The sequence below is a fragment of the Dermacentor silvarum genome, chromosome 11 (genome assembly GCF_013339745.2).
Source record: "Dermacentor silvarum isolate Dsil-2018 chromosome 11, BIME_Dsil_1.4, whole genome shotgun sequence".
Lineage (NCBI taxonomy): Eukaryota > Metazoa > Arthropoda > Arachnida > Ixodida > Ixodidae > Dermacentor > Dermacentor silvarum.
In genome coordinates, this window is record NC_051164.1 from 91,238,132 (window position 1) to 91,250,640 (window position 12,509).

Here is a 12,509-nt window from a genome sequence, read left to right on the forward strand (position 1 = left end):
GTGTTGGAATTCTATTTACATTTTAGTAGAAAGGAAACCCACCCATTCGAGGCAAATACCTCAGCTTTGCCTCGATACATCCCATGGGCCACAAACGCTCGGTGGCAGCATCTTTGTTCGATCAGGCACCGTCCTTGCTCGGACGAACCCTCACGCAGGCAGGCAACGGAAAGAATATGAAAAGACCTGCATGGCAAGCAATGGCTGCCCTAGCCAATTACGTCCGCAAGAACGCCGTTATAATGAGAAGGAATCGCTACATTATAACGGCCTAGTAATTCGGGACAAGACCCCGAGGCCACGGCCGCCATAGTGTCCCTATAACTGAACAAAAGATTTGGCAGTTTCGCCCGAACAGCGACGCATTGGCAGCGATAGCAAGGTTTACCGTTGCGCACGAATTCCTCGGACGGTTAACTACACGGAGTTGCGACATGTTGGCGCGAGAGCCCTCGCACCTCCCAGGCGTCTCACAATGCTGGTGTGATGCGCAACGCCGCCAGGTGCCGTTGCAGGCGAGACAGGCTCCTCTCGCCTCCTTGAAGCCCTTGCGTTAAGGGATAGCAGGGGGGCAAGTAAACATGTCCGCAATAGAGATTAGCAAGGTGCGACTGGAGATTCGGTGGCAGAAAGGTAGGGAGACCACAAACAACGGAGGCGTACAAACACAGAGTTCGTAGTAATGTTTCAGAAATTTTGATACTGGGAATTCATTGTGTTTGTGTGCTTTCTCAAAAAAAAAAAAAAAAAAGAGGCAGGACATTAGGCAAAATAAGAACGAGAGCTTGGTGGCGCAACCGACCACCCCGTTTCAAAGGGGACGCTCATAGCATTCGACCAGTGAGGCCCGGAGGTAATGTACACTTTCCAGAAGCGCTTGGATTTAAAGTGAACGGTCAGCAGTCGAGATAAGCAGGAGACCAAGCTTTAGAGTATTGGCGGAAAAAAGAAGCAGAGAAGAGATTGATACGACCGGATCCGTCACAGGTATAGGTTGCGGTACAATGTAGAAAGAGAAGTTTTGAGGAAGAGAAAAAAAAAGATTAAAGATATGTAAACAAATATTCTCGTATGAAAAGCATGTACAGCGTCCTGAGTAGCTCGAACAGGCTAGGCGACTATTTGTCACCGCCCCGTTTCAAAGGGGATGTCAATAAATCATCATCATCATCATCATCATCGATGGTCCTGGAGATAAGACCCACTGGAAACCGTCGGGGTTAATCAGTGTTCAGTGCGATGTATCAGACAGCAGTTAGTTAGCTTGATGAGAAATTTCTGTCCCGTTCCACTCAGAACAATGCCTACGCACAGCAGCTCAGCAGGAACACTAGTGTGCCTATAGTATACGCTTGCGTACAGCGGTCAGTTAAACCAGCAGCGGAAGGCAGAACGCTGGCCTGCATGGCTGCACCACCGAGCCGATCGTACGGAGCCGTTGACAGTGTGTCCACTCTGTTTCGTCGTTTTTGCAGCCAAACGCACTGCGCGCCTCTTGAAAGCCCTCTAGCTAACGGGCCGCGTGCAAGCGGCGCATGCGCCGTCGACATTGGGACAGCACGGCGACGACGACTGCGTGAAACAACCTCGAAAGTCCGCACAACTGTCGCAATAAAAAGCTGAAGACCATTTCACCATATACTGCCGGAATTTTTCTGCGCTCTAGGAATGCGCCAGTCGCAGTTCACTTCAAAACGGAAAAGAAAAAAAAAAAAAAGAGGGATCCAGCAAGAGGGCAAAGTGACAATAAAGAAACATACAATGGACGAGCGAAACAGTGAACGGGGAACCATCGCCGAGAGACGAACAAAAGACTCGTCGCGCGCCGGGAGAAGTTGACGGCTTCCGAGAGGGGACGACGGGTATTAGCGACACAGCTTCTTCGCGGCGAATCAGGGCGTTACCGGCGGCCGGCATTGCTCTGGGGGTGAGTCCCTGTTCGCGCAACCGCTCGCACGCACACGCACACACACGCACACACAAACACACACACCTGAGCACAACAGAGCTGCTGCCGCGCACGGATGCGTGCTATCCGCTTCTCGGCCAGGGGCGTGCGCGCGTGCGTTTCGCGTAACCACGTCTCCGTCGCGCCGAGATAACCCTGCCAGGGCAGCCGCCGAGGAGTGAAGAACTATTACGCTCGGCATGGTTCGCACCACGCTCCAGATCCTTCGCGCGCCGGCGTTCTTTTAACCCTTGCGTAGAAATCATCTAAGCCTGAGCGGATTGCCCTGAGCAAAAGATAATTATGTTTTCTCGTACATTCAAATTACAATCCGACGCTATCACATCTGTAGGTTGCGGTCAAGTCGTACTTTACGATTTTTTCTGACGAATTTTACTTTGAGAAATTCAATTTTGTTCACTAACGCCTTGCGCCACGCGGAAGGCCTGCGCGGTCGGGGTTGTTCCGGATTATTTTCTCCCACACCGACGCCGGATTTTTTTGCGACACGGGGCCCTTAACGCTATCGCGTTAAATAAAGAATAGCACAGGGTAGCACTGCGAAGCATGACAACGTCGTTGCATAGCACAGCTTATACACCGTAGCTGGTGATGGTAGAGCAGAGAAGGATAGCGTAGCGTTGCAAATTTATACAGTGTAGCGTAGCATAGCACAGCATAGCATAAAGTAAAGCGTAGCATGGCATAACAAAGGAGAGCATAACATCGTAACATAGCCCAACAGATCACAGTGGAGCGAAGCACATAACATAGCATAGCACAGGATAGCGTGACATAGAATAACATTACATAGTATGGCATATCGCAGCATAAGATTATGTATAGCGTACCACAAAACATCGCAGTTAAATGAGACATACCACGACATAGCAGAGGATAGCATAGCGTAGAATAGCACGGCATGTACAGCACGGCCTGTTTACAAAGTCACAGTGTGAACTCTGAGGAAGGACCAGACACGGGATGCCCACCGTCCCACTTCGTATGAGCGCTGTCCACCCAAAAAGATGCTTTAACAACGCGCCTAAACTTTAGCGCTTTCAATAATAGCATACAACGGAATCCGCTTAGAAGCATTGTCAGACAGCTGGTATCAATCAGGTGACTCTCTCAAATCACAATACGAGCGATAAATGTACGTATGATCAATGTCGCCAGTGGCTTCGTGGAGGTACGGTATATATCAAGACACGTCCAGCCGTATTAGCGCGCTCATAAACACTCATCCAGACAGCCAAGCAACGCGCAGACGCTGTGAACGCATCGAAGCAAGGAAGAAGGCAAACGTCAGAGTTGTTTTGGGTAAAATTCTCCGCCGCTCGTTTTCGGCTTATGCAGCTGACATTCACCGTATGGCGGCGAAGAGGCGGTTCGCGGAGCGATTAAGTCAGCCAGCAGACCGTGGTGACGTCAGGAGCGGCTGCTTACTCTTGACCGCGCGCGTCGGCTCGCACTGGCCTGCTGCTCCCCGCGCGAAACAGTGGCCCAGTGCACGGGCGCACACGCAAGGCCATTAACGGGCCTGTTATAGACGCATTACGCGCAGTGAACGTCTCTCTCGTTTCGGCATTACCTCCAAACGGGGCCCTCCCCTGCTTCAACCTCTTTGCAGACGCAAAAAGAAAGAAAAACGAAAGGTAATTATGTAGGTAGGCCCCGGCATGCTCTCTTTTCGAAGCCTTCTGCAAAAGGCTGACCCACTATTCGGTGGCGTGTACGTAACGCGAGTCGGACGCGAAACGCCAAAGCGCGCTGGTTCGCTGGACAACTTGCTCGCGAGTACGAGTTGGTTAAATTACCGTAATGTATTCCGTTCGAAAATACATAGTATGCAGGAGAAAATGGAGCCATGTTTGAGTAATGTCCACGTCCATCTTTAGCGGGTGTGACGGGAGCCCTAACTTATGTTTGAATATTTTCAAATGCAGTTTTGACCTGGTAGTGATCTGAGCAACGTCGAGTACGTTTACTGCCCACCGTAGCGGGCAAGGCTTTCAAGCCATGTCCAGATCAGCCGCGCCGATTCACGCGCAAACTTGCGCACGATTATCGGATGATGTTGACGATGTGTAGTGTTTATTGGCGCAAGGGCCAGATATGGTCAATGAGCGCCATGCACGTGTTGATGAGTTGCCAATGAATAGTGATTGAAATCTAATAACGAAATGTGATTAATGAATGTAATATGCCTGTAACTTGGTCTAAATTAAATCAGGCGCCGTGAAGTGCGTAAAGTATACAAGTATTACGGAAATTACAATGATTTAGAGATATCTGCTATGACAATAAAAGATTCATTATGAAGGAATGATGTAAAAGGCGTCGATGACACTAGCGCTAGCGCCCCAACAACGCCCTTGAACCCAAGGGCTGGGAGCTAAGTGCTCTACAAAGGTGCTGTCGCAGCAGCAGCCTCTACCGAGAGGGTGTGCTACGAATGACTTGGTCTGATAACTAGGAATTTACCAACATCATCGAGTAACTACATCGTAAATAACACAGAGAAACTAACAAGATACTTAAAAAAAATGCAAGGCAGGCAAAAGTTCATATGTATAGCACAGCATAGTTTTAAAAAGCAACATTGGATACAGCATTTCTAACAAGCGGCGACATTTACCATGACCCTGAAAAAGGTGGCAACTTGCAGCATGGTAATATCACATAAAGGAAAGTTCGACCGAATATATACAAGCAGGAACTGCAGACAGGAGAAAGAGCCAACGGATATTTGTTCTCAGCTGCTAAAAGATTGTTAGTGTGTAGCCCAGCAGCAAGTGCTTGTGAAAATACCCATACGATGCGCGCCGAGCTATCGTTTTGTGGCCGCCATTTTGAATATGCAAACCAAAGCTCGCAGAAGCCCCGCTCAGTTTTCTGAAGACTGACTGCCTTGAGTGGGGAGAGAGAGAGAGAGGGGGGGGGAACGTGGTGGGAAAGGTAGGGAGGTTAACCCGAAAAGATTCTGGTTTGCTACCCTGCACTGGGGGAAGGGGAAGGGGAAATGAAAGGCGGAAAGAATGGGGAAGAGAAAAAGCAGTCACGAAGTAAAAAAAATACAAGGAATAAAAAAATAGAGGAGGTTCGAAACGTCTGTGAGAACTATAGTCTGTCAGAAAGTCCACTCGATCGCAAGAACTTCGAGTGCCTTGACTGACTTGTGTGACGGCTGTGTAGGCCGGCATTCCAGGACTGTCTACTCCGCGAAAGCGGCCGGTCGTCAAGACGCGCCAGCGCGGTTGCGAGCGACTGCCTATGTGCGCTGTATTGGGGACAATGACAAAGTACGTGCTCTATAGTTTCCTCGTCGCCGCAGTGGCCACACGCAGCACTATCTTCCCATCCGATGTGGAAAGCAAACGACTTCGTAAATGCGACACCAAGCCACAATCGGCCAAGTACCGTTGTTTCGGGTCGGGATAGTCCAGGTGGAGGTCGAAGTCGAAGACAGGGGTCCAGTCGATGCAGACGTGTGTGTTGCAAACTTGGTGTGTTCCACAACGATTGTGTGGCATCGTTTGCAAGCACTCGAAGTTTCGCTGCCGCATCTGTTCTTGACAGTGGGATTGGTTCCTGTGCGTCGTCTTCATGAGCAGATCGAGCAGCTTCATCGGCATATTCGTTGCCCATTACGCCACAGTGGCTAGGGAGCCACTGAAAGGTGACGTCAAGTCCTTGCTCGACGAGGCGATGAAGTAGCTCTCGGATTTCGAGGACTAGTTGTTCGTAGGGTCCACGGCGTAAGGCGGAAAGCAAGCAATGCAGAGGTGCCTTGGAGTCACTGAAAACACTCCATTTGTTAGGTGGTTCCTCACGAATTATGCGAAGTGCGCTACGAAGAGCAGCAAGCTCCGCGGCTGTCGATGTCGTCTGGTGTGATGTCTTGAACTTCAAGGTGGAGACTTTTGCAGGAAAAAAAACACTGATCCTGCAGAACCGTCCATGGTGGTTGAACCATCAGTGTATAGATGGGTATGATCACTGTATTTTTCGTACAGCAAGATCAGCGAAAGTTGTTTGAGAGCTGGTGATGAGAGCTCGGCCTTCGTTCGAATTCCTGGCACTGTCCTTTAGTGGGGATGTTATCGTTGCAGCACCTATAATCTTGCCAGCCTATGAAATCTCGCCTGCACCACATGGTACGCAGATAAAGAGCAGTATAGACATTCCCTGCTCTAAAAGGGAACAGAAACTACTGGAATGAGTGAAATTCTTGTATACTGGGAAGCTCAGCGGTCACTTCAGAAATATGACGTACTAATGACATTTTTTTCTTTAATATTTCGGGCCACCCCCCGTCATGTTGGAGTGTGTTGTAATCGTGTCAACGCTCGTTGAACATTTACAACAGTTCATCGAATTACGCTGTTATTCGCACGAACCTATCCCACCCACCAGAGAAGCTCTACAAGCGTTGTTGCAAATGATTGCAACATATCGTATGTAATTCATGCAAATGCTTACATAATAATATTGTACATAACGTTACGAGCCACCTGTTTGGACTAATGAGGCAGACGACAGCGATCACCGGTACGTTGCGCGTGTGTTCAGCCATCTCGGCTATCTCTTTAAATAGTCGGTATACATAAATGGTGCCTTGCTTTGCATCTATTTAATGCCCCGTCGCACACTGGTGGAAGTGCGGGCTATTCTCGCCAGACGACGCAGCTCCGAAGCGGTCGACGCTGCGGTGCGAATACCTTGGCAGACCAGCCAGAATCTGCTGCAGCGCCGCTAGACGTGCGATGACAAAATACGTAGTTGAAAACCATGTGATCATTCTGACAGCCTTGGGTGCACAGGAATATCCGACAGGAGAATTTCACAGGGATAGATGTGAAACTTTATTTATAGCACTGTTTATGTCGCCTGTCACGACTGTCATTTTTACTTGCAGGAAAAAAGTCGGCAAACACGATGCCATCATTAGTGCCCACCAACAATCTGATCTTACCCCTTAAACGTGAGGGTGTTAGCCATGCGACCACCGAACAGCCTTTATACACCCATAAAGGTGTAAAAATGTTTAGAGGGTAGCGTCTGGCCGCAGCTCCAGCACCAACACTCGTTCACGCCTGCACCGGGTCTGTCGCCAGCGGCTTCATTATAGCGGCAACCATCACATCGTAACCATGGTTGTGAAATGCAACCGCAACTTTCGACAGATACGTACGCATTCACCGGAAAGCATACAGCTATATACGTTGCCATCTCGTCTTTAGTTTCGCTGCGTTTGTCACGTCTAATGGACAAAACGGAGGCACAAAACCACCACGATTCAAAATTAAAAGATCCTGCGGTCTGGTTATTAGGCCCGCCGTAGTGAGGGAACTCCGGATTAGTTTTGACCACCTAGGGTTCTTGCAAGCGCTGCTAAATCAAAGTACACAATCGTTCCTGCATTTCGCCTCCGTCGAAACGCGGCCGCCGCGGCAGGGACCGAACCCACGACCTCGAGTTCAGCAGCGCAACGCAATAGCCACTGGGCACGACTCAGAGTTGCCCGCATACGTTCGTAATTTTATTGTCTCCCCCTAAACACCGCAGCGTCGAGCAGAATGCGCGGAGATAATGGCGAGTAATTCGCGGGGTCTAATTTCATGACGCCCACGGTTGCATGGCGACCAAACGAGCTCGCAGGCTCGACACGTTGGGACTCGTCTTAAAAGAGAATCCCATAATAGTGCAGACCGCTACAAAACGAGGCAAGGACGTTCTAGGCTCGCAGACCCATGAATACAGCTGACAGAATACGGCGTTATCAGAGAGAGAGAGAGAGAGAGAGAGAGAGAGAGAGAGAGATGGGATGGGAAAGGCAGGGAGGTTAACCGGACACGATTCTGGTTTGCTACCCTGCACTGGGGAGGAAGGGTAAGGGTGCAATGAAAGACGGAAAGAACAGCGGAGAGAACAAGCAAGGCGACGGAGGGGGGGGGGGGGGGGGGGTGAAGGACAGGGAAGATTGTGAACGTCCATGAGAACTAGCGTTATCCGAGGGTTTCTTATGCGTTAGATGAATATAAACACGCGACTAAATCAGTTTTGAGTTGTAAACTATTCTTTCTCACATCCACTTGCATTAACAGTGCGGAAAGGGATAATTATTACTAGATAATGATGGTCGAACTTCGGTTTCTTGAACTTTGATCGCGACGCAAGCTCAGCGCCCGTATCGGCGTAAACTTACGCTCTCGTCGTAAAGCTTCCGTAAAACTTCGAGGCGCCCTGCGCAACACCGGCTACATGTAAGACTTGACTCCCTGAAAACTGCTCGGTAGGTAAGGTACCACGCATACTTAATTTTTCCGTCTTTCATTTCCCTTTATACTCTTCCCCTAGTGCAGGGTAACAAACCGGCATCACTTCCGGTTAACCTCCTTCCCTTTCCCACCCCGTTTCTCTCTCTGTCTCTACGTATACGTACCGACGTACTTACGTATAACCACAATGAAGGCGATGTTGATTGATTGATTGATTGATTGATTGATTGATTGATTGATACATTTATTCATTCATTGATTCATTCATTTATTCGGTTTAGCGTCCCAAAGCATCACCAGAGCTATCATAGACATCGTGGTTGCATTCCGCAGAATTAAAAACGGAAGCGAGAGGTTTCGTGTCAGCCACAAATTACAGGACAGCTTTTCGCACGCAGCACAGCTATATCCCTCAACACGTTATACGCGGAGCCATTACAAAAGCCGTCCGAACAACGCACTCGAGCCACCGTTGTCAGGCGCGTTGCGTCGCCCGCGTGCAAAGGTGCAACTATGCCATTATCAAACGTGCCTCTCAAGCCTGAGTGTGCGGTGTAAGTTGGGTAGGAATCCATGACAATTTCCTCCAAGCTGTCTTGCGAAAACACACGCGCGCGCGCGTCACAACTTCGCAGCTACTCTGCGACGACAAATTTTCGCCAAGGCGCAGCGGATCAAGTTCCCAACGTCGGTGCGTGTTTGCAAACCGGGAGCGAAGTCCCGGCAGCGACGCGTTACAACCTGTCGTGTGTGTAATCGTGGGATCACAGAAGCGGCGTTATACTAAGACCCGGCACCGGACTCTTCTTCATTCAGACTGCCGACCTTGCAGTCCAGCGCAGATACAGAAATCACACGCCGATTCCTTCCCCGCATGCATGCCAAAACAATCGCTGCGAATCGAAACTCGCGTGTCGTGGTCGTCCTGCCAGCCGCACACTGTATCATTTCTCGTGTTTTGTTTTTGCTTTTTTCAAATATTCAGCGCCGCGGAACACTCCTACACGAAAACAGCATTACGCACGAAACGCAATCGTATAGGGCGAGGCGGCGGCGGCGGCGGCGCGCCTTTGCCAGACAGAAACCTCCTGCATGCCGAGCTTGGCGGCGATTGCATATATTTCCTCGTGCGCTGTAGTTAAAGCGAAGCGCGCTTTGAGAATATAAAAGACGCAGCCCAAGGGTGGGTGGGAGGAAGGCTCACTCGTCGGCACAGATTAAAGCGAGAAGCGCTCATGAAAACAAAGAATAAAAAGGAAAGGGTGGGGAATGAGGGGAGGGGGGGGGGGGGGGGGACGAAACGAGTCTAACTAAAACCGGCTGGCGTCCTGGTTTCACGGGAACGTCTTATATAGACGGAACGACAATGAGCGCGCAGAACACCAGCGCCAGCTATATACGCTGCCCAACTGCTTCAAGAAGCGGGCAGTAACCTCTCGCTTGTTTTATATATGTTGACCACGCCGTTGGCCCTGGCTCTCTTCTCGCATGTGATTCGGTAGAAGCCGCGCTGCCCCCCGCGACATTTTGCAGATTATTTTGCATACAGGTCGCGAATTGGTATTGAGAGGACTGCCAGCGTGCTGCACCACCGGCCCACGTGAAAAACGCGAAATTATTAGCGTGAGTTGCAAAAGAAAACTATATGACCTATAAAGCGACGCTGGCCGAAACTTAGGTGCACCCTCGAATTAACAAAACGAAACTATGCGGCGTACATCAAGGCGAATGGGGACGATTTTCATCTTGGACAACTTTTTGCCGAAGGCGAATAACAGCGGCGTCTGGGCCGACTATGGTAGTCTGGGCCGACTATGGACCGGCTTGTCTTCTGCTGTCTCGAGTTAGAAACAACACGCTGGAGGAGACAGAGAGGGGGGGAAAGGGGAACGCTTATGCGCCGTCAGTGTGCGCTTGGTCGAGACCTGCACGCCATCCAGAAGACGGGACTATTCTGTTTAATAACAAAACAAAAAGAAAGTGTTGGGGTCTTCAGTTGTTTCTTACTACGTTTTCACTATTTCCTTCATTACCAAGACGAGACGACTCGAGTGCTTTTTCCGGTACTGCTGGCGTTACTGTTCTCTCCGTTCCCCTTCTCTATACACCAACTGCGCGCTATTTCCGGAAGTGGCTGACTATAGAACGAAAAGAATGGCAAAAGCGTAACGATTACAAGACGCCGTTAGCAGCACGCAACACGAACCTCCCACCCGCACTGGCTCTCTATCTAGCCTGGGGCGTGCATTAACAGTGGCGCCCCCAGGCGTTGTGACGAGCGCTCCATCAAAATGGCTTTGGCGTGTGCGCACGTGGCGGGATCTCGATGCGTGACGACACGATCAAGCGAATGGAATAAAAAAAAAAGACGTAAAAGAAAGAATACGAAAGAAGGAAGCACAAATGAACAAATCAAGGAAGGAAGGAAAGGTAGACACGAAAAACGACGTACCGGCCGGAGTACACTCTTTACGTGTTCCCAGTCGTGTTTTGGTTCTGGGCGCGTACAACTTTAGATCATCGCGTCTGCGGAAGGTTGCTCTCGTGGGAGCTCTCAGCTAGCACACGATGGCCGCTCGTCGGACACGCGAAGACATCGTGCAGTTTCCCTCCCCCAACTCGCGCGAAGGTGAACAACCATTTGTCCCGAACAAAAAGGCTTGAGCATGCGACAAAGAGAGAGAAAGACGGTAAAGAAATAAAAGTAACAAGGAGAAGCGGGGGCAACGATAATCACTGAGGCATCACCCCCCCCCCCCCCCCCCCCCCCCCATTTCCCTCTCTGGCAAATGATGCCTGCCCCGCTATGACGCCAGCTAATCCGCCTTTTCGCCACTCGATATATTACGTTACAGTATTACGTACGACTCGAGGCGAAGTGAGAGAGACCTGCGCAGTCGTCGCAGAATGCGTCTGGCGCGCACGCACGGTTCGTGACCGCGCTCGCTGGTTCTCTGTTGCCGCTTTATTCGCCCCACGTTGCACGCGACGCGTGTATACTTAGAGGACCGGGTACGCGGCTTCAGACGTCGTCAGAACACGCGGGTGATTGGAGGCGGCGACGGTTATCTCTGTATACGGTCTCAAACCGGCAGTGATTTGTCAGAGTCCATGTGGCATCTCTATTCGCCTCCGCTCAGTTTCTGCAGCTGCGTGTGCATGTAATACCCAACGAAAAGCAGGAGATGCGCATTGCGCAAGAGTGACTTATCCCAGATGACCCTTGTAAGAACGCGGGGTCGTAGAGCTTCTCATTTTCATACCGCGCAATCACAGGGACGAGGTGACGGTGCACCTCATATATTGCACTCGGAGCTCGTATACTCTGAGGAAAATATATATATACCGTGTGTACTCGTGTAAGACCCGCATTTTTGTTCTCGCAATCTCGAAGAGGTGTTGCGGCCTTTATACGGAGGTGGGCCATTGCGGTCTCATTTTTTTCTGGGCGTGTGTAATACCCTTGATTTATTTGCGCAAAAGGAGCGAACGCTGTTTTCATAACGCGTATATTTGTTCACGCAAGCCCGCCACGCATGCTGGTGCCCGTCTGTAGTCTTCAGTGCGGTCGCTGTCACCACTGCTAAAATTCGGTTCTGTAGCACACTCATGCATACAGTCGTCCTCAGCACCCCCCATGGCGTGCCGGTGACGTTAAAGCTTTTCAAAACGACGCCCGAAGACCGCGCAGGCCACGCGCTCAGAGTCCAAGAGCATGCACACAAGCTGCGACGCTGTCTTCAGTCTTCGAATTCTTTATTTTAACATATTTTTTTTGTCGAATTTCGGGCTGCCAAGTCGCGGATGCAATTCTTATATAATTTCGGCCCTTAGTCGAGTATATACGGTCATTCTTGTTTGTTCAACAAGTTACCTTGTCATCGGTGCTTCGGTAGACGTCCAATTCATGGCTACCGTAAATCTTTCACACGCCTTAGATCTTCAGTATTTTCTGGGCTCCCGACATTGTGCGAGTCACACGAGTGGTGCCTTCTCGCCTTCTGTTAGGCCTTCCGCAAGGAACTATACCGACAATGTCGCACCAGCGTCCTGTGCTATAGGACATATCACGGTGAAGTGTCGTTGGACGAATGACTCGGATAATGGAGGTACAAAAATTAAGTTCTGGGCTGTTGCGTGCCAAAACCACGATCTGATTAAGAGGCGCACGTCGTATATAGTAGGGAGCTACGCATTAATTTTGATCACCTGGCGTTATTTAATGTACACCTAAACTTATGTAAACGTGCGTTTTTCTCCATTTTCTCCCGTCGAAA

General features: G+C 50.1%; 1 protein-coding gene across 2 annotated transcripts in view; it reads right to left on the minus strand.

Annotated features, from left to right (window-relative positions):
• The window catches only part of LOC119433503 (hillarin), a 103,828-nt gene that overhangs the window by 14,323 nt on the left and 76,996 nt on the right, over positions 1-12,509 (minus strand). The gene's annotated exons all lie outside the window — the stretch shown is intronic.